We start from the raw sequence: 19,612 nt of genomic DNA on the forward strand, positions 1-19,612 counted from the left end.
CAGTGCTTGCCCATAAGCCCTGCATTTGGGAGATGGAGGTAGGAGAGCATAGAGTTTGAAGCTAAGCTCACCTACATGAGACCCTGTCAATGACAGAAAGGAGAGAGACAGAGATAGAGACACAGAGGAAGAACAAAAGAACAACAAAACCGAACAAAGCCAGTCCCAGCTTGGCTCTGTGCCATGTTCCAGCTTTGTTCAGCTGTGGGACTAGGGTAGAGAAAGTCTACCTGAACAAAGGCAATGTCTAGTCCAACAAAATGAGTAGGGTCACGAGGCCAAGGGCTCGGGCTAGAAGTATCCATGGGTGACTGCGACATTAGAGCTGAGTCAATGAATGTGCGGTTCTGAAGTTGCAAGTCTGTTAGTGTCCCCCGAACCATCCCTCCCCATACCAAATCTACCCACTTACGGATAGCCTATCAGTGTGAGTTCAAAGTTTATGCAAAAATAATCATGTTAGCCTTCATCCAAGACTTCCCACTGCTGACCTGAGGGTAAAGCTGTGTGCCTGGACTCCGGACATTGGTAAACTTCCTGCCATTTCTTAATCCACAAAGTCAAGATTCCAGCGGGCTTCCTGGCATGGCTAAGTGCCAGGCCAGCCAAAATATCCTCATTACCTGTGGAGAACAGGACGTCAGCGTTTTGCAGCCCACCCGGTGTGGCTTTGCTCTCGAGCCCAGTATCCTGGAAGTTCAGTGGGTAACAAGGCTGAGCCTTCCAGATTACCTGTATACCCAAGATGGGGATCTCTCTCTCTCTCTCTCTCTCTCTCTCTCTCTCTCTCTCTCTCTCTCTCTCTCTCTCTCTCTCCCTCCCTCCCTCCCTCCCTCTCTCCCTCTGCCTCTCTCCCTCTCCCTTTCCCTCTCTCCCTCTCCCTCTCCCCCCCCCCGCCTCTCTCTCCCTCTGTGTGTCTCCCTCTGTGTGTGTGTGTGTGTGTGTTTCTTTCCCTCCCTCACTCCTTCACAGAAAACTCAAATTTTCTTTTAGTATCTGAATTGATATCTCTGGCACACCCCCCACACCCCACCCCCCACCCCCGGTATTCACAATCTGCCTTCTTCAAAGCGTCTGGTCAGGGTTTTTAAACTTTTCTCCTTTTTAGGTAATATGGACCACTGGGTTAATTCATAGTCTTTCAGTCCAGCCTCTTCTTAAGACTCTCCAAGCAATAAATAAAGTACTAATATCCAGGAACTCTAAACACATGGAAGCTTGCTTCCTTGACTAAGAGAGATGAATCAGAAAGTAATGTGTTTTGCTTCTGTGAAATGAAAGAGAAATGTTCTTGTGAAGTTTTAAAGTTGTCAAAGACTGTCGAGGTCATTCATACAATAGTTAATAGCCGTCCCCCTTCCCAAGCCCAGGTCCTAGAAGTCACTGAATGTGGATGATAAAGACCTGCCTTCAGAGAGCAAACTGCAATCGGGATTCTTTTCTGGGAGTTAAAGGGGAAAAAGCCTTAATGGATATTTTCTTCAGGGCACAGTGATTTGAGTTTAAGCACTAACCTGACTCTAGTATTTGAAGGGATTAACTGTGGAGTTCATTGTGTTGGCTGTCTTTTCAAAGATTAGATAGTTTAGTAGGGCTCCTACCGACCATGTAAATGTCTCCGCGTTTATTGACTGTCTGTGGTCTTTATCAAAGGGCGAACACAATCACTGGCTTGTAAACACAGATTCCTTTATTTGGGTACTGATAAGATTTACTGAGAGTTAAAAAAAATTTTTTATGATTGTCTAGCCAGTTAAAGACACTAACTAATACAGTACAGAAAAGGATGATAAACACGTATGAATTCAGTCAATGAACTTGCCTTTTTTTGTTTGAGGGCTACAATCTGTTTCGCACCTATAGATTGTAGATATAATTATCTGACTAGCACTCAGTTAAAAATACGCTAGTCTATTTGAACATGTCGTTCACATTTCTACGCTCTTTCAATCACCTGCAAAGGAATTTATGCATCCCTTGAAGACATGCTAAATCTCTCAAGACACAGATAGACAAATTCTTTGGGAACACTGTAGGGATATGCTAAGGGACTCAGATCTGAATTTTTTTTATTTGTTTGTTTTGTTTTGTTCAAATCAAGACCCTCCTGCATGCTTGGTAAGCACTGCATCCCAACTTACAGGTCCGAGTTGTAAAATGCTATGATCAAAGTGAAAATGTGGTAGAGGTAGTAAATCAGCGTGTTTGATCCGCAGGGTCAGCATTGTGTTGTATTGATTGTGATTTTGGCCATCTCGGCTGGGGGAGGTGGGCGAGCTGCCATTCAGCTCCCTTCTCTGACTGACAAACTGGAGAAAATATTCCTTCCTTCTGGACCTCCAAGGCCAGGTTCCAAGGAAACATGGCTTACACAGCCTCACAGTTCAAGCAAAAGCAAGAAGGGGCTTTGTGGCAGGAAATGACAGGGAATTCCCCTACAACTTCACACATCAGCTCTCTGAGGTCCTTTGCAAACTCCTTCAACCAAGTTCCATTATATCAAGGGATTCCTAGGAATTTTTGTGTGTCCAACCTCCCACAGCTGATGGTGGGTGGAACATTTGGGATTCATTCTGCTCCTTAACCATTTTGCTGAGATATAATTCATATACCTCGGACCTCACCCAATAATAGTGTATGCTTCTGTGGACTTTAACAGATACACAGAGCTGTGCAGCCAATAGCTCTTATGCCTTAGTTGTCTGCCTATCACCTCCACCCCCAATTAGCAGCCCCTACCTCCAACTAACCAACCACACTCCTACTTTCTGATTTTACTGATTATTCTTATTCTGAAGACTTGATATGAAATGGAATAAAGTATATCTGTCTCCCCGTGTCTAGCTTCTTTCGTTTGGCATATTATCAAGGCTCATTCATATTGTAGCCTACAGCAGAATTCATTCTCTTTTATTATCAGATAGGATTCCATCATATGGATATATCAGGTCCCATTTAGACATTTATCAGTGGATGGGTATTTTGGGAAGATTTAAATTTTTTACTATATTTATATTAGTTATACAGAATCATACCATTTTCATATTCATAAACCAAGTGTTTAGACAGTCAGACTCCACACACACACACATGCACACATACTCTCCCTCTGCCTCCTCAAAGGCCCTTTCCTCTCCCCAAATAATTTGGATGGATTTTTTTGGTTTTGCTTCTGAAACTGGGCCTCATGTACCCAAGGCTGCCCTCTGATGTGGGCCTTGAACTCCTCATCCTCCTGCCTCTACTTTCTGAGTGTTGAAGTTACAAGGGTACACTGCCACATCTGACAACCGGGGTTGATTCCTGACAAATGATATCTCATTAGTTCTTTCCAATGCTCCCAAGAGGAAGGTATATGTGTCTTCACTCTACAGATGGCTATTGAACATGTAATAGGAGAAAGCCCAGGCCTGCTGAATCCAAAGCTCTCACATTCAGTCACCACCTATTATTATAGGCAAACCTTGTCTATAAAAATAGATCTCACCAAACACCAAAGACCCATAGAGTTAACTGCTGCCCCTCCCCCATAGTTCAGGAAATTTAGCTGTGAATAAAAAGTATTTTTGGTAGTCATGAATGTAATTGGAAGGCACACAAGCTTTGGGAAAGACAGTCACCATCTCTCCACTTAGTAGTTAGTGTAATATAGGGCAAGCTGTTGAGTTTCTTCACGTCTCAGTTTCCTGTCGTGTAAAAGTGCAAACAATTCCCATAGTACAAGATTTTCTTGAGGATTAATTGAGGCGGTGATGTGTCTGACACCTAGTAGGTAGTTACAATGTGGCATTGCTGTTTGCAGTGGAAGTAAGGTTAAGTCTCACATAGAGGGGCTGGTGAGATGGCTCAGTGGGTAAGAGCACCCGACTGCTCTTCCGAAGGTCCAGAGTTCAAATCCCAGCAACCACATGGTGGCTCACAACCATCCGAAACGAGATCTGGCACCCTCTTCTGGAGTGTCTGAAGACAGCTACAGTGTACTTACATATAAAAAAAAAAAAGTCTCACATAGACATGCATGGGCTCTCTGAGTCTTGGCGTTTGGTGTGCTGCTCTATTTTCTTACATGCACATGGCACACACACACACCTTCCTCATAGGCAGGAGTCTGCGAAGCCAGCTCTGGGTGTGTGGTAGTAGGAAATCCAGGCAGAACTCTCCAGCGGTGACAGACAGAGATAAGAGGCAGGAACTTAGGCGAGAGGTCAGGGCTAGAGATATGGATTGCAGGGTTATCAGCCTGAAGGTGAAGGTTGATACTGTGACAGTGTTTCAGGTAAAACCAGGCAGAAAATAAAGAAATTAGTCCAAGGTCCAAACCCTGGAAGAGACACAGTTAAAGCCAGGGGAAAGAATACGTAGCAACAGAAAGGAGTGGGAGGGGCCGTGATTGGACAGGAATAGCATCTAATTATGAAAGCCAAGGAGAGAAGATACTGGAGACAGAAATGAGGTACGGGAGAAAGCTGAAAAGGTAGATTGCAAAAGAAGGCAGACAATGGAGAACTGAGATGAGCCACTCCTGTCACCCCAGGAAGTCCATGGTGGCTTCAATACTTAGTAACCATCCATCCCTTCCACTGGACACTTGGAAAAAGTTTAAGCAGCCCTGCTCTATGTAAGTGCTGTAATCAGTAGCCAGTCTTAAAAATACAGATTTCGGGAAAGTGCCTACATTTTAATGGGGCATTAAAATCGTTCCAGTGCTATGATTTCAGGTCCCACAATGCCGTTGTCCCATCTGAAGCTGCTATTACCCAACTTTGATAAAAATGCCCCCCCCCCCTAAATCACAACATCCTGAAAATGCCATTAACACAACATTCTTTGGGCTGGAGAAATGGCTCAGTGGTTAGGGGCACTATCGGTCTTCCAGAGGATCTGAATTCAATTCCCAGCACCGACATGACAGCTCACAACTGTCTGTAGCTCCAGTTCCAGGCTATCTTATACCCTCACATAGACATACATACAAGCAAAACACTGATGCACATAAAAATAGATAGATAGATAGATAGATAGATAGATAGATAGATAGATAGATAGATAGATAGATAGATCTAAAAAAAATCCATTTTTTTTTTCTAACTTTGTATTTGTCTGGGAGTGGACTTTCTACCAAAACAGCCTATCACCAAAGGTTCAATGCAGTGCCAACAAGAGGGGCCACCTGTTGTCTGTTAGGACGGATACTAAAGATACTAGCAAAAACATATAAAAAGCATTATTCTCACAAATTGTTATTTTGGGAAATATATCTATTTTATATTATATTATTATCTATTTTATTTTATTTATATCTGTGTTACATGTAATAATCTTATTGTTACTATTTTAAAACACAATACATGATATTTTTAAATGAATTATAATAAATATTTTTAAGTTCTAGATAATATTTTAAAAATAAAATACAGTTTCTGAGCCCACTCACTCCCCTGCCTCAGTCATCACTACCAAAGATCTGGGTAGGATTTGGTAGCGCTAGAAGTGTTTGTTTTATTTTCGATTTCTTGGTATGACCACGATGGAGTTCTCAGACTGTACTTGGTTCAGACTATGCAGTCTCATGTGGCCTAAGCTGGCCTCAAACTCGCTGTATAGCCAAGGCTGATTTAAGCTCCTGATCTTCTTTCTGCCCCCATCTGCTTGGATTACAGGCTACCATGGCCAGTTTACATGGTACTGAGAATCAAAATCCCAGCTTTTGTTCATGCTGTGAAAGTCCTTTACAAACTGAGTTTCCTCACCAGCCCTCAGAACTCACTTTGGATAGGAGCTTTCTATTCCTGCAGTCCCTACCACATCCTGGATTATAAACTGAAAAGGGAAAGAGAAATGCATGACTTTAGGGCCTGGGAGGGGGGAGTCCCACTGGTGTCTTATTTTCCCCTGGATACTACCTCTCAGAGCCAGTCGTTCAGCCTCACCAGAGATAAATGCTGTGAATTTATCCCCCACAGTATCAAGGTCTCCCCACCTGTCTTGAAGCCTCCATTCTGGCCAATACATTTACCTATGTTTAGAGTCCATGTTTCCTTTGATGAAGCTTTTCCCATTAGGGTCATTTACCAAAGGATTTATGACCCTCAAGGTAAAGTTCTCTGCAACAGGGCCTGAAGGATGATCCCCACCATAGACACATTAAGAGCACTTCAGGTGCATTAATGTCCCCAGCCCCTGGATTTATTGCAACACAGTAAAGTTTCTCTTTAGAAAGCACACTCTTAGTCCCATTTATCCAGCAGCCGTTTCTAGAAAGAGATTAGGAGTCAAATGATTTGGGGGACAGGCAGTCAAAGAATGCCATCTTTCTAATTAGTGTGTTAAACACAGGAACACCTAATACAAATATTTGGCTATGTGGTCAAGCAGTGACTCTTGGGTCACCAGCAGAAATTTACAGGGGACCCTGAGGGCCCTGCACAATCATCTTCTTGGTTATGACTTCTCAATTGCTCTTCATTGCCAGCACACTGCATTCAGACATAAAGAAAAATCTGCTGAATTAGGGCACTGCCCTGGCTAAAGTGTTTACTCTCTCCTTGAAATGAATAGTGGTCCTGGAAGCCTTTCTGTTTCGTTGGCGGGAGCAGCTTTACATAAGGTTAGCCCTCCTAACACAGCCTAATGACTCACTGATTTAAAATGCATTCTGGGTAGGTGCCAGGCTTGTGTGGTCACCATGAGAGAGGAAGAAGGGGAAATCTATTTAAAAGTATCTTAGGATAGAAGGATGCCACACCCCCTACTTGGTTACAGTGTAGATTCTGCATATAGTTTTACTAAATGTAGCAGTGGAGAAGATGTTAGTCATGCTTTCTGCTCTGTTGGAGCCCTGGCTCACAAGTAAGACACAGTGTTTCACTCTATGGGGCTCTGGCATGCTGGGGTTGCTTCTGGGCGGAAATGAAAGGCAGTTGTGCGGTGATATGAGAAAAATCCTCCTGGCCTGGACTGGTCACAGAGGACAGAAGCAGCAGAGATGGAAAAAATAAATTCTAGGCTCAGTGCCAAGCCTAGTGAGTGGTGCACATCTGTAATTCCAGCGCTCAGGAGGCTGAGGCAGGAGGATCATGAGTTTGAGGCCAACCTGGGTGACAGAATGAGACCTTCTTTTAAAAAGTAAAACAAACAAACAAGCAAATGCTAATTGTTTAATTTTAAAAGTCTTATGAATAAGATTTGGGGGAAGTGCATTTCACTTCCTATCACTCTTAAGTGGACTCGCACATTTTCTGTAATTAGGGCACTGCCCCGGCTAAAGTGTTTACTCTCTCCTTGAAATGAGTAGTGGTCCTGGAAGATTTTACTCAGGACTGTCTGCAAATGCTATATTAAGTAAACTCTGAAATGCCTCCGTTTTACAATGCTTTCTCTCATTATCACCCCACTAAACTGCTGTCCCACCTGCACAATAGCTGAATGGGAGGACTTTGTAAAACCTTCTAGAATAATCCTCAGACATCATAAGCTTGAATTCATCTTGGCATGCCCAGTTCTTAATCCCATGTATGGCCTATAGTACATATTCATTAAATTTATTTTTAATTTTATTTATCAGTGTGCATCTGTGTGTGTGTGTGTGTGTGTGTGTGTGTGTGTGTGTGTTCAGGCTTGCAGGTGCCATGGTGTTCATGCAGAAGTCAGAAGTCAGTTTAATTCCTCTACCACAGGATGTGGGATTTGAACTTGTGTCTTTAAGCTTGTACAGCAAGCACTTTTACTCACTGAGCTATCTCAATGGCCCCAGTAATGAATGTACTAAATGATTTTTAAATGCATGGACAGAGAGAATAGACAATTATCAATTTAATATATGTTTTAAAGTATAGATCTTCCTTACGAGTATTGAGACTATTGTTACTGTCATTAATGGATACATTGGCCTAAATACGAATAGGATCCCCCAAAGGCTTTAAAAGTTTGATGGCCAGGTATCCTAGTTAGCTTTAACTGTCAACTTAATATAGCCTAGCATTCCCTGAGAAGAGAGTCTCAATTGAAGGATTGCACAGAGCAAATTGGTCTGTTGAGTGAGGAGGTTGTCTTGATTGTCAATTGATGCAGAAAGTCCCAGCCCACTGTAGGCAGTACCATTCCCTAGGTAGGTGGTCCTGGGCTGTATAAGGAAGCTGACTGAGCCAGTGCCTGAGCAGACCACCAAGCACCATTCTTACATGGTTTCTGATGTACTTACTGGGATGTGAGTTCCCAGATCATAGATTTTTGCTGTGTGAAATAGTAAAACACTTCTTGTTCCTGCCCTGTCATCCTTCAATAGTGGACTGTGACCTCAAACTAGAAGCCAAATTAACACGTTGCTACCCAAGTTGTTTTTGGTCAGAGTGTTTTATCACAGCAACACAAATGAAGCAACAGAGCAACAGAGCAATGTTACTGGGGTATGCTATGGACTTTTAAGAGGTGGGGCTTACTACAAAGTCCTCAGCTGATAAAGGCTTGTCCCTAAAGGGGATTATGGAACTCTGGCATTCTTCCTCTTTGCTTCCCAGCTCCTGACTTGGGGAGTTTATTCTACCATACACTTCTACTATAACATGTAGGCTTCCAGAGGCAGAACTGCAACTGGCAGCCCTATGTTGAGATCTAGTCTCTGAATCATGCATGGATAAAAATAACCTTTTATCTAAATTAAAATAATTTAATTTTAGTACAGTGGTCCAGAGTGGACTAATACAGTGGATATGAGCTATCAGCTTTCCCCTGAGGAAGTCTGAAGTGCTGAGCAATTCTGCAGCATGAAGTACGGCCAGAAACAATGATGGTAATAATAATATCAATTATATAATTATAAAAATTAATAAAATTTATTATTTTCCCTCTCTAATCTCATTCTTATGTAGCCCAGGCTGGTCTCGAACTCACTCTCTGCCCAGTTTATACAATGCAGGGGGCTGGACCCAGGGCTTCAAGTCTGCTAGGCAAGCAGCAAGCACTCTACCACGGGAGCTACATCTCCACCCCTATGTCAGGGATGCTCATTCTTTTATCTCTCTCCTGAGCCACAGAAAACTCCTTTTCCTACTCTGCCTCCACTCTAGGTCCAACCCCGTGAAAAGCCAACGTGTCCCCTCACAAAGAATACTTGGGACAATTTACTTTGAGAACTGCTGGGGATTTGGTGTGGATCAGAGGACATCAGAGAGGCAGGCTGTTTAAACCACTTGTTTAATTTTCAAAACTCTGACAGATATACCATTTCCTTTCTGAAAATAATATAATTTCCACCATTAGAAAAAGACTTCCTTCGGCTGTTTTCTCACAGTAATGGTCTTAAATTAAAAAAAAAAAAAATCCTAAATCTTCATCAATGGTTAAATAGACTAAGGAGAGCCTTAAAAAAAAAATAAGGCTGGTAAATCTGTCCATGAAGTCATAATTTGGCAGATTGAAACAAGAACGGTAGATAGAAAGAAATATATGTCACTTAGTTGTCGTTGTTGTTGTTGTTGTTGTTGTTGTTTCTGCACTACTGGGAATGGAACCCACGACCTTAAGTATGCAAGGTAAACTCTCTCTCACCGAGCTACATCTCCAGCCCTTACTTTGCTGGGCTTTAAACATCAAATTTGCCTTTCTGGATATGGATAGTCTTATACATATAAAAGCAGGGAACCAGATCTCAGGACACTACAATGATAGCAGTAGCCGCTTCTAGGGGGAGAGTAAGGCAAGGTAGTTGGTTGTCTTAGTTAGGGGTTGTACTGCAGAGAACAGACACCATGACCAAGGTGGGATCATGGCAGCGTCCAGGCAGGTGTGGTGCAGGAGGAGCTGCAAGTTCTACAATTTCATCTGAAGGCTGTTCGGAGAAGAATGTCTCTCATGTAATTAGGAGGAGGGTCTTAAAGCCCATGCCCACAAGGACACACTTCCTCCACTAAGGCCACACCTACTCCACCAAGACCACACCTCCTAATAGTGACACTCCCTGGGCCGAACATATTCAGACCACCACAGGATTCAAAGGGGCTTCTAATGCCTTCCCTGCTGGCTAGTTTTCATAGCACTGCTTGCTATATGGACTGCTGGGGGAGATGCCCTCAGTGGTATCCAGCAGCAAATTCTGAATACTACAATACAGGCATTCCGGGCAGGAGGTATTACTGGTAAAATAGTGGTCTGACTGTCATAGGGACAGCCAACCCACTTAGGATTGACTTGAGCCCTGCTGTACTAGAGGGAGTTCATGCCTGGAACGGTAAACTTAATCAAAAGTTCACCTGTGGGAAGGTCATAGGCCCCAAGGGCACCTTCCTCGGTTGTTTTACTGAATGGGCCCTTTCTCAAACTGCTTCTAAATACTTTTGATCCAGTGGATTAGTACTGCTCTCAATCTAGGCCAGAGAAACTTCTCCAACAGAGGTTTGCAAACTTGTCCTTCAATAGCCCTAGGGAAGGCCAGCACACATTCCCGCCCTCCTCTTCCTCAATTTAGCACCAAGAAAGACAGGCACTCAAGTCTCAACAGCTCATTTTAAATGACTTTTTCCCCCATGTTATCTATTCTGAATACAGTATTCACTTCTTTAAAAAAAAAAAAAAAAAAAAAAAAAACCTCTGGACTTCTTCTGTCCCTTGTTCTCTTTTAAAATTAACACCTCATTCTCGGAACTCCACAAACTCCCAGAAGCCTCCTCTCCGGGCCTGCCCTCCTCGCCTTCTTATTATGTTCTCTGCAAACGCCAGCTTCCTAGAAAACCATCTCCTACAACACTGGTGATTTGGATAGCAAACCATTTCCTCTTGTGCTCTGATTTCATTTTCAAGTTCTCCGTTCTAGGCTGTTCGGGGGCTCTTACTTGTTCCAAAAAAAGAAAATGAAAATGATCAGAGCAAGCCAGTCCTTGATTGCAAAAGTTCTGGAAACGCCTGGCCTCGGAGTGATCGGGTCCTAAAAGCAAATTGTTCCTCAAATTTTTAATAGATAAATGAAAATAAATAAATTAATTAGCCAGACTCTCCTCTACTTTCTTTCTTTTTTGTTGTTTTGTTTTTTGTTTTTTGTTTGTTTGGTTTGGTTTGGTTTTGGGTTTTTTTGTTTGTTTGTTTGTTTGTTTGTTTTGAGACAGGGTTTCTCTGTGTAGCCCTGGCTGTCCTGGAACTCACTCTGTAGACCAGGCTGGCCTCGAACTCAGAAATCCACCTGCCTCTGCCTCCCAAGTGCTGGGACTGAAGGCGTGCGCCACCACTGCCCAGCTCTCCTCTGCTTTCTTAAAACATCACCACCAACAACAACAACAAAAAAAACTTTTTTTGATTTTCTTAATATCCTAAACAATGAACTTTAATAAACAAAAGAGGTGACAGAACCTAATATTTATTTACTGTGTGCCTGATATAAACTAAGCACTGTACTGTACCAGCATTGCACATTTAATAGTTTTAATGATAGCTCCTGAGCTCTGCTTTGGGGACACCAGCAGTTCAGGCTCTTATGTTTGTAGTTTTTGTTGTTGTTGTTGTTGTTGTTTTCGTGGTTTTTTTTTTTTTCCTGTGTGTACCCAGGTTCCCCATACCCAGTTTTGCATATTCACACCCCAACTCTCTAATCTTTTTGTTAACACCTTGTAGTTTGGCCCTTGATTATTTCGCTCAGTGATTAGCGCCTCTACAATAAGTGTTAATCTCTCTTTTAAAATACCTCAAAGCTCTGTCTGCCCTTTCCTAAATGTTGCTGCCCCAGTCAGGGTATCCCAGAGAAGATAGCCTTATTGTGAGCCCTATCTACAAGGCATTTCCCTTGTACACGACCGGCTCAGGAAAGGCCTGTTTCAAATCTTGTGGCTCAGTTAAAATTTAGTATTCCCCGTCCAAGTCGCACCCACAACATACTGCAGATTCCTATTACGGGTAGCTTGTCACTGCTGAAGGCACAGACTGATGCAGCAAGAGTAGCAAGTCGACCTCTAGAGGGCGCCCTCGGCAGTTGCATCCGGGAAGAGTGGCTCCAAGTCTGAGAGAGCCGAGATAGCACCCTGAGGGGGTTCAGTGGCGCTAGTGTAAGAGCTGGAGCCTGCTCTACAGCAGCCAGAGCAGCTGCCAAAGCTCTGCCGACCAGTGTGAGAGCACCACCAGCACTCTGTATCCAGTTTTCTCCTATAGTGTTCATGAACTGGTACATGAACGAAGTTGGTCTCTAAATGCCGTCTAGAACAACGGTTCTCAACCTGAGGGTCGCACCGGGGTCACCTAAGACTACTGGGAAAGCACAAATATTTACATTATGACTCATAACAGTAGCAAAATTACAGTTATGAAGTAGCAACAAAAAAAATAGTTTTATAGTTGGGGATTACCACAACATGAGGAACTGTATTAAAGGGTCGTAGCATTAGGAAGGTTGAAAACCACTGATCTAGTGGGGAGCCCTTAGCAAGCACCCGCATGAGGAAGGACTAACAGGAGAAGTTAAATTTTCCTTTTATGTTTAAGAGAGTGGCTTTCATCTTCCGTGGCAGGTGGTCAGCTTCCATTGGACCATGGAAGTTCTAACACTTAGTTTCCAACAAAGATTGTTTTTCCCCATCTGCCCCACCTCTACATCAGACTTCTGGGGGGACTTATCTCCTTATAAAAAGTACTCAAATTTTATCATTTGTGTCATTATTGCAACTAACTTTATTATTTCTCTTTACAGCACACACCTTTAAGTTGAGATCTACTTTTGTATCAGCATGCGTCCCACTCACCACTCTTTGGTATTCATACAGCAAACATTCCCAACCCATTTTACAGGTCAAAAAGTGGAGGTCCAAAGAGACTGAAATTACACAGCCATGTACTGAGTGAAGTTAAGAATTTAAGATCGAGATGGGCGTGGTGGCTCACGCCTTTAATCCCAGCATTCGGGAGGCAGAGGCAGGTGGATTTCTGAGTTTGAGGCCAGCCTGGTCTACAGAGTGAGTTCCAGGACAGCCAGGGCTACACAGAGAAACCCTGTCTCGAAAAACCAAAAAAAAAAAAAAAAAAAAAGAAAAAAGAAAAACAAAAACAAAAAAAAAGAAGAAGAATTTAAGATCACTATAATTCTAGCACCCAGGAGGCAGAGGCAGGGAGATCTCTGAGTTCAAGACCAGCCTACTCTACACAGAGAGACTTCCTGTCTGAAAACCAAAAGATAAATAAATTAATAATAATAGTAATAAATAAAATAATTTAATGGTACATTGCTCAACTTCCACAACTAAGAGCATATCACCAGCTTCTATGGGTCTCCTCCTGTGCAGTCATAATTGGTGTGAGCCAATTCATAGCAGCAGAGAAAGAACTAGAAACAACCAGCACGTATCATTGCTTCATGGGGCTAGGAAAGTGTGCATCTGTCCATCGTCAAGACAAATGGGACAGGGAACCCCAGAACCAGACATACTAGTAGTAACCAGTTGTGAGTCATGAAACTGGAGCAGAGAAGCAAGAATTCCAAAGATAGAGTCAGGGACAACCATGGGAGGACATGTAGTTTTGATATTCTTCACCCTCATGTTCACCTAGACCAGGTAGACCTGGACCAATGAACCCTGAGATACTAAGTATGTGATATCAAGCCAGGTGTTAGGAGGAGTCTACAGGGGCAAAGTCAGCTCCATTTGCTCCAGCTTTTAACTAGTGAGAACCGATGAGCAAGCTTTCTGAAGAGCTGAAACAGAAAGAGAAAGGCTTATTTAAAAGGAATGTGTGATTGAGCTTTGTGGCTCCTGCCTTTCATCCAAGCATCCCAGGAGGCAGAGGTACAGTCATCCTGTGAGTTTGAAGCCAGTCTGGGCTATGTAATGCATGCATTCCAGGCCAGCTGTGTTTGAATAGTAAGATCCTGTCTCAATGCAGACTGTAATTGGATTGTGTTGATGTACCTATAAGGAGAAGAGGCATCAGAGAGCTGTCCTGGCAGAGAATAAGGTATTTGAAGCAAGAAAGCACAAAAAGACGCCAAGTCAGGAGCCGGTAAGTCCCTGGCTTTGGACTTTTAGCTTCTAAAACTGTGAGAAAATCAATTCTGTTAATTTGGACTCCCTGCCTGTAGTTTTTCTCATACTCTCCAAAGCAGACTAACAGCTGTCTGTAAGCCTCAGATCCTTTATCTGCAAAACTGGGACAATAATGTTACCCTTGCCGTAGTGTTGAGGACATTAAATGAAACTGTGTGTGTGTGTTTTGAATAAGAGCTAATTAATATGATCTGTGTAATAGAATTATGGCACGAGATAATGTAAGAACTCTTGACATAGCCGGGCGGCGGTGGCGCCCGCCTTTAATCCCAGCACTCAGGAGGTAGAAACAGGCGGATTTCTGAGTTCGAGGCCAGCCTGGTCTACAGAGTGAGTTCCAGGACAGCCAGGACTACACAGAGAAACCCTGTCTCGAAAAACCGAAAAAAGAAAAAAAAGAACTCTTGACATAACACCTACTGCTACTTAATAACTGTATAAAACATATTCTCCCAAAATGTCTTCAAATTTAAGACAATTGGGGGGGGGGGCGGTTGAGACAGGGTTTCTCTGTGTAGCCCTGGCTGTCCTGGAACTCACTCTGTAGACCAGGTGGCCTCAAACTCAGAAATCCGCCTGCCTCTGCCTCCCGAGTGCTGGGATTAAAGGCTTAAGACAATTTTTAATAGCCATGTGGTAATTCTGCCACAAAACAAAGATTAAAATCCAATAAACTTAATTTTTGTTCTCAACAAATATCATGGACAGAAACAAGTACAACCCGTTTTCAGATCCCAAGAGAACAGAGTCCATGACCTCATTAGGAAGAACCTGGGGCAGGCGGCGAAGGTGGATTGCCCAGCACACAACTGCAGGTCAGAAAGGACCTCACTGATTGTAGTGAAACTCCTTGTCCCACATCCTTGAGCTTTCTAAAAGGTCAGGAAACAGGTGCTCAGTGCCATTGTTCTTGGCTCCGCTCCTCCATTAAAGATTCTCATTAAATCAAGGAACTGAGGAAAGCCAGAGGAGGTCAGTCACAGGTCCAGTAGCACTTAAGGGATCCAGTGGGGGAGGGATCAGGAAGAAAGGAGGGCGCTGCCAAGGCTGCGGTGAAGTCGGAGGGAAAGAGCTAGAGGGAAGAGCTCATGCCAACAGATGTCCACCTGACCCAGTCCTCATCACAAGTTCTTTTGGGAGCCTCCCTCCTCCATCAGCCAGAGAACTATTCATGTGCAGTGCTCCAGCCTTACAGAAACAGCCTCGGGGAACAGCCGAAATGCGCCCCCAATGTGAAGCCCCGAATGCGCATCTGCTCTTATTCTCCCGACTCACCTAGTCACTCGTCTCCACTGGCAGGTACTGTCAGAAGCTAGGGTCTGTGCTAACTTAACCAGAAGGAGGAATTCGCTGTGTCATAGAAGAGTTACAAGCAGAGTAACCAATAGGAGCCGAGGCTCAGAAGGCACACCAAGCTTAGTGTACTAAAGGCAACTGCAAGAATCCCAAGGAAGCGGGATGTGGCGGTACACCTATAATTCCAGCACTCGGGAGGTAGAAGCAGAAGGATCAGAATTTTAAGGTCAGCCTGTGCGGCATAGAAAGTTTCAGGCCAGCCTTTGCTAAAATTATAGCTACGTAGTGAAAACTGATTTGTTTTATGTTCCTAGGGAAAGATTACAGAAGCTCAGAGTTGGCCCAACAGAAGGAAAAGGAGTGGCTTGGTCTATGGCTATGTGGTCTAGCACATGATCAGTAGATAGATAGATAGATAGATAGATAGATAGATAGATAGATAGATAGATAGATAGAGTGAGTGAGCCCAGGCTAGACTGGAAGTCACAGAAACTCACTTGCATCTGACCCCCCAGTGCTAATATTAAAGGCAAGCACCAACACACCCAGCTTGTTTGGAGGTTTGAGACAGGTTTAACGTAGTCCCAGCTACCTTGAATTCACCTTGTAGCTGAGAGTGACTTAAACCCCTGGCCCTCCTGCCTCTACCTCCCAAGTGCGAGAGTTACACAAATATGCTGCTGCACACAGCTTAATCTTGTTTTGTTTTGTTTTTAGATTTTTCGAGACAGGGTTTCTCTGTGTAGCCCTGGCTGTCCTGGAACTCACTCTGTAGATCAGGCTGGCCTCGAACTCAGAAATCCGCCTGCCTCTGCCTCCCAAGTGCTGGGATTAAAGGCGTGCACCACCACTGCCCGGCCAGCTTAATCTTAATTTTAACTTTTTTATACTTTTTTTTTTAGCTTGGAAGAAGCATTGTGGGGGGGGGTGGTCAGAGAACAACCTGGTGGAAGCTGCCTCTCTCCCTCTATCATGTGAATTCTAGGGATTGAACTCAGACCATCAGACTTGGGGGCAGGCTCCCTGACCTACTGAGCCATCTCACTGTCCCAATTTTTGTTCTTAAATAGTGCTTTCTTCTCCCCACAAAGCCACAGAAAATGAGTTATCTTTTAAGCATAGAAATCTTAGTGAAAAAAAATTGAAACAGCAATTTTATGTAGTCTTGAGGGTGGAACCTAGGTTCAGTGCATGGTCCTCACGCATGTTAGGCAAGCACTGTATCAACTGACCTATGTTCCCAGTCCACTTGAAGAGATTGTTCACGAGTGAGTGCCTGTGGGCACTCTTCGATTAATGCGTTGCAAGACTTATTTAAAAAGTGTGTGTGTGTGTGTGTGTGTGTGTGTGTGTGTGTGTGTGTGTGTGTCATGTGGAGCTCAAGAGGATCTCCTGTGGCTGATCCAGAAGAAATAAGATCCTAGAAGACTTCACCTCAGTGATGCTGGTCTCCTATCAATCACTGATTTTTCTGCTCCGACTAACCAGCATCAATCTGTTTCAGGAAATCTTTAGAAAGAAAGGTTTCACTTCTAAAGATTCTTTTTTTTTTTTAGATTTATTTATTTATTATATGTAAGTACACTGTAGCTGTCTTCAGACACTCCAGAAGAGGGCGCCAGATCTCATTGCGGATGGTTGTGAGTCACCATGTGGTTGCTGGGATTTGAACTCTGGACCTTCGGAAGAGCAGTCAGGTGCTCTTACCCACTGAGCCATCTCACCAGCCCCCTAAAGATTCTTAATTCAAATATAACATACAAATGGCCCTGAGTCTTTGCTTCTGTCTGACACTTCGCAAGCCTCCATCAACAGTATCTCTCTCAACGTTCTCATCTTCCTAGAGCTCACAACACAGCCATTGAGCCCTGAGTACCCACTGACTTCTCCAGTCCAGAGCTCCAAAAGTTCTCCCACAATCCACCCAAACTCAGCATGGTCAGGCTCTTCATGTTCCATGTATCAGTTTCTCTCCTAGTGTGTTTCTCTGTTGCTGTCACAGCATTATGACCAAAAGCAACCAGGAGTGGAGGGCCTCTTTGGCCTACAGGTCACACTCCATCGCTGAGAGAAGTCAGGCCAGGAGCTCAAGGGAGGAAGCTGGAGGCAGCAAGCAACCGAAACAGAAACCAGGGAAGAACACTAGCTTGCTACCCCTGTATATACTCAGTCTGCCCTCTTACAGCACCCAGGACCACCTGCCCAGCGGTGGTACCACCCACAACGAGCTGGGACCTCCGACATCAGTTATCAGTCAAGAAAATCTCCCACAGACATGCTCACAGGCTAACCTGGTGGAGTCTGTTCTTCAAATGAGCTTCACTCTTCCCAAGGGTGTTAGGTTGACAATCAAGATTAGCCATCACAACTGTAGTAATGAAAGTCTACTGTATTCACTCAAAGAGGAAGGAAAGTTCTGGTAGAAGTGAGGGAAGGAAGGGAGAAAAAAAATCTGTTCTTTAGGATGTGTAGCCTTCTTTATGAACCATTTCTTAAACTATATATATATATATGTATTTTAAACTTTGGTGTCACATTACAGCCAAACTGTACTTTATACTAAAGGTGTGGCATAGGGAAGATGAAGTTTAACATAGGAAGAACATGTGTAAAAAGACTCAAAGCCACCAATAGTCCTTCTTCAACTGGCAGTCCAGGGGAAAGAACCCAAGGCTAAGCAAGTGCTGCCACAGAGCTGCAGGCCCTTGGCTTGTGAGACAGGGTCTCACTATGTAGCCCAGGCTATACTCAAACACATGGCCCTCCTGTCTCTGCCTTTGAGTACCGGCCATACAGACAGGAGATTGCCTGCCGAAGAAATGGCACACTTATGGAGTCTGAAAAGGTTGGCCACCTGGAGACCCAGCAGGCCCCGTGAGAGCCTTCCTGATCTGAGAACAAGTCTGAAGGGACGGGGAGACCCACACCACAGCTCTAATGCAGGCAACAAACTGCCCCTTTGGTTCTCTTCGGGCCTCAACTCTGGGTGAGGACTGGCTGCTTTGCTTATGTATCCATTCAAATGTTAGTCTCACCCGTTAACACCTTCACAGACACCCCAGAATGACACTTGGCCAAGGATCCCCGCATCCTGAGTGTAGTCAAGTTGACACATGAAACAACTTGAAGCTTCATTTCGCCCCCACCCCCACCCCCACCCAATACATTGGATTCTGTTCCAGGACACAATCCAAATATCGCATTTAGAGATTGCTCCTTTTTGTGTGACTACTTCCCCACAGGGCAAGGAAGCCAGTCTTTGTCCTGTCCACATTAGTAACTCGTTACACTGATAATATGGTTACCAATGGCTACCGAGTTTCACTTCTCACAGTCTCCCACCACAAGAGAGGAACTGTTCATACATTCTGTGGTTCACATTCAAAAGTCCTAGAGAAAGATTTTGACAGACTTGACTTGTCACGAGTGACTAGCTCGACATCAATCAGATATAACCGAGGGAAGGAGGGGTCGCACCACAGCAGGCTCTGGGGGAGCCAGTCCTGGGAAAACAGAGGAAAGAATTGGTAACGTGCCGGGCGTGGTGGCGCACGCCTTTAGTCCCAGCACTCGGGAGGCAGAGGCAGGTGGATTTCTGAGTTCGAGGCCAGCCTGGTCTACAAAGTGAGTTCCAGGACAGCCAGGGCTATACAGAGAAACCCTGTCTCAAAAAAAAAAAAAAAAAAAAAAAAAAAAAAAAAAAAAGAATTGGTAACGTGAGTGATGATATCAACTGAAGCTTAACATCACACTGGCCACTCAGCCCGTCAACCTGATGTCAGTGATGAAGAAACTCAAGCTCATAAAGAAACCGAATTCCCAAGACCCAGATCCAGCCTTTGGGGAAAGAGAAAATTGGTCTGGGCTGTCTAATTATCAGTCGTATTGGGCTCTTTACTCTTGCATCCCTGAGCACCATCTTGACCTTGGTTTTGATTCCAATAACAAATGAATCTCAAATTAGGAACTTGGCCTCAAGGTTTACTGAGCTTTAACTTGTGTGACAGGCTTTTTTTTTTTTTTTCTGGGGTGACACAACACATACACATCTACTCTCCCATCCCCACTCCATAGATGAGCCCACGACAAATCAAAGTACAGATACCGCCAAAGACCAACTTGGGAACCTATGAGTTGGACTTTGGTGGTATCTGTTGTAGGATATCTACCTGAGGTGAGTAGGGCTGTGTGTGTGTGTGTGTGTCTCCCTGAGGAAAGTCTTATACATAACACTACCCTACAGAAATACAAATCTCTCCCCTTTACTTCCCCAAGGGCAGGATTTTGGAATAATTAACATGCGG

The sequence above is a fragment of the Mus caroli genome, unplaced genomic scaffold, assembly GCF_978045245.1.
Source record: "Mus caroli unplaced genomic scaffold, Mus_caroli_1 scaffold_20, whole genome shotgun sequence".
In the NCBI taxonomy this organism is placed as follows: Eukaryota; Metazoa; Chordata; class Mammalia; order Rodentia; family Muridae; genus Mus; species Mus caroli.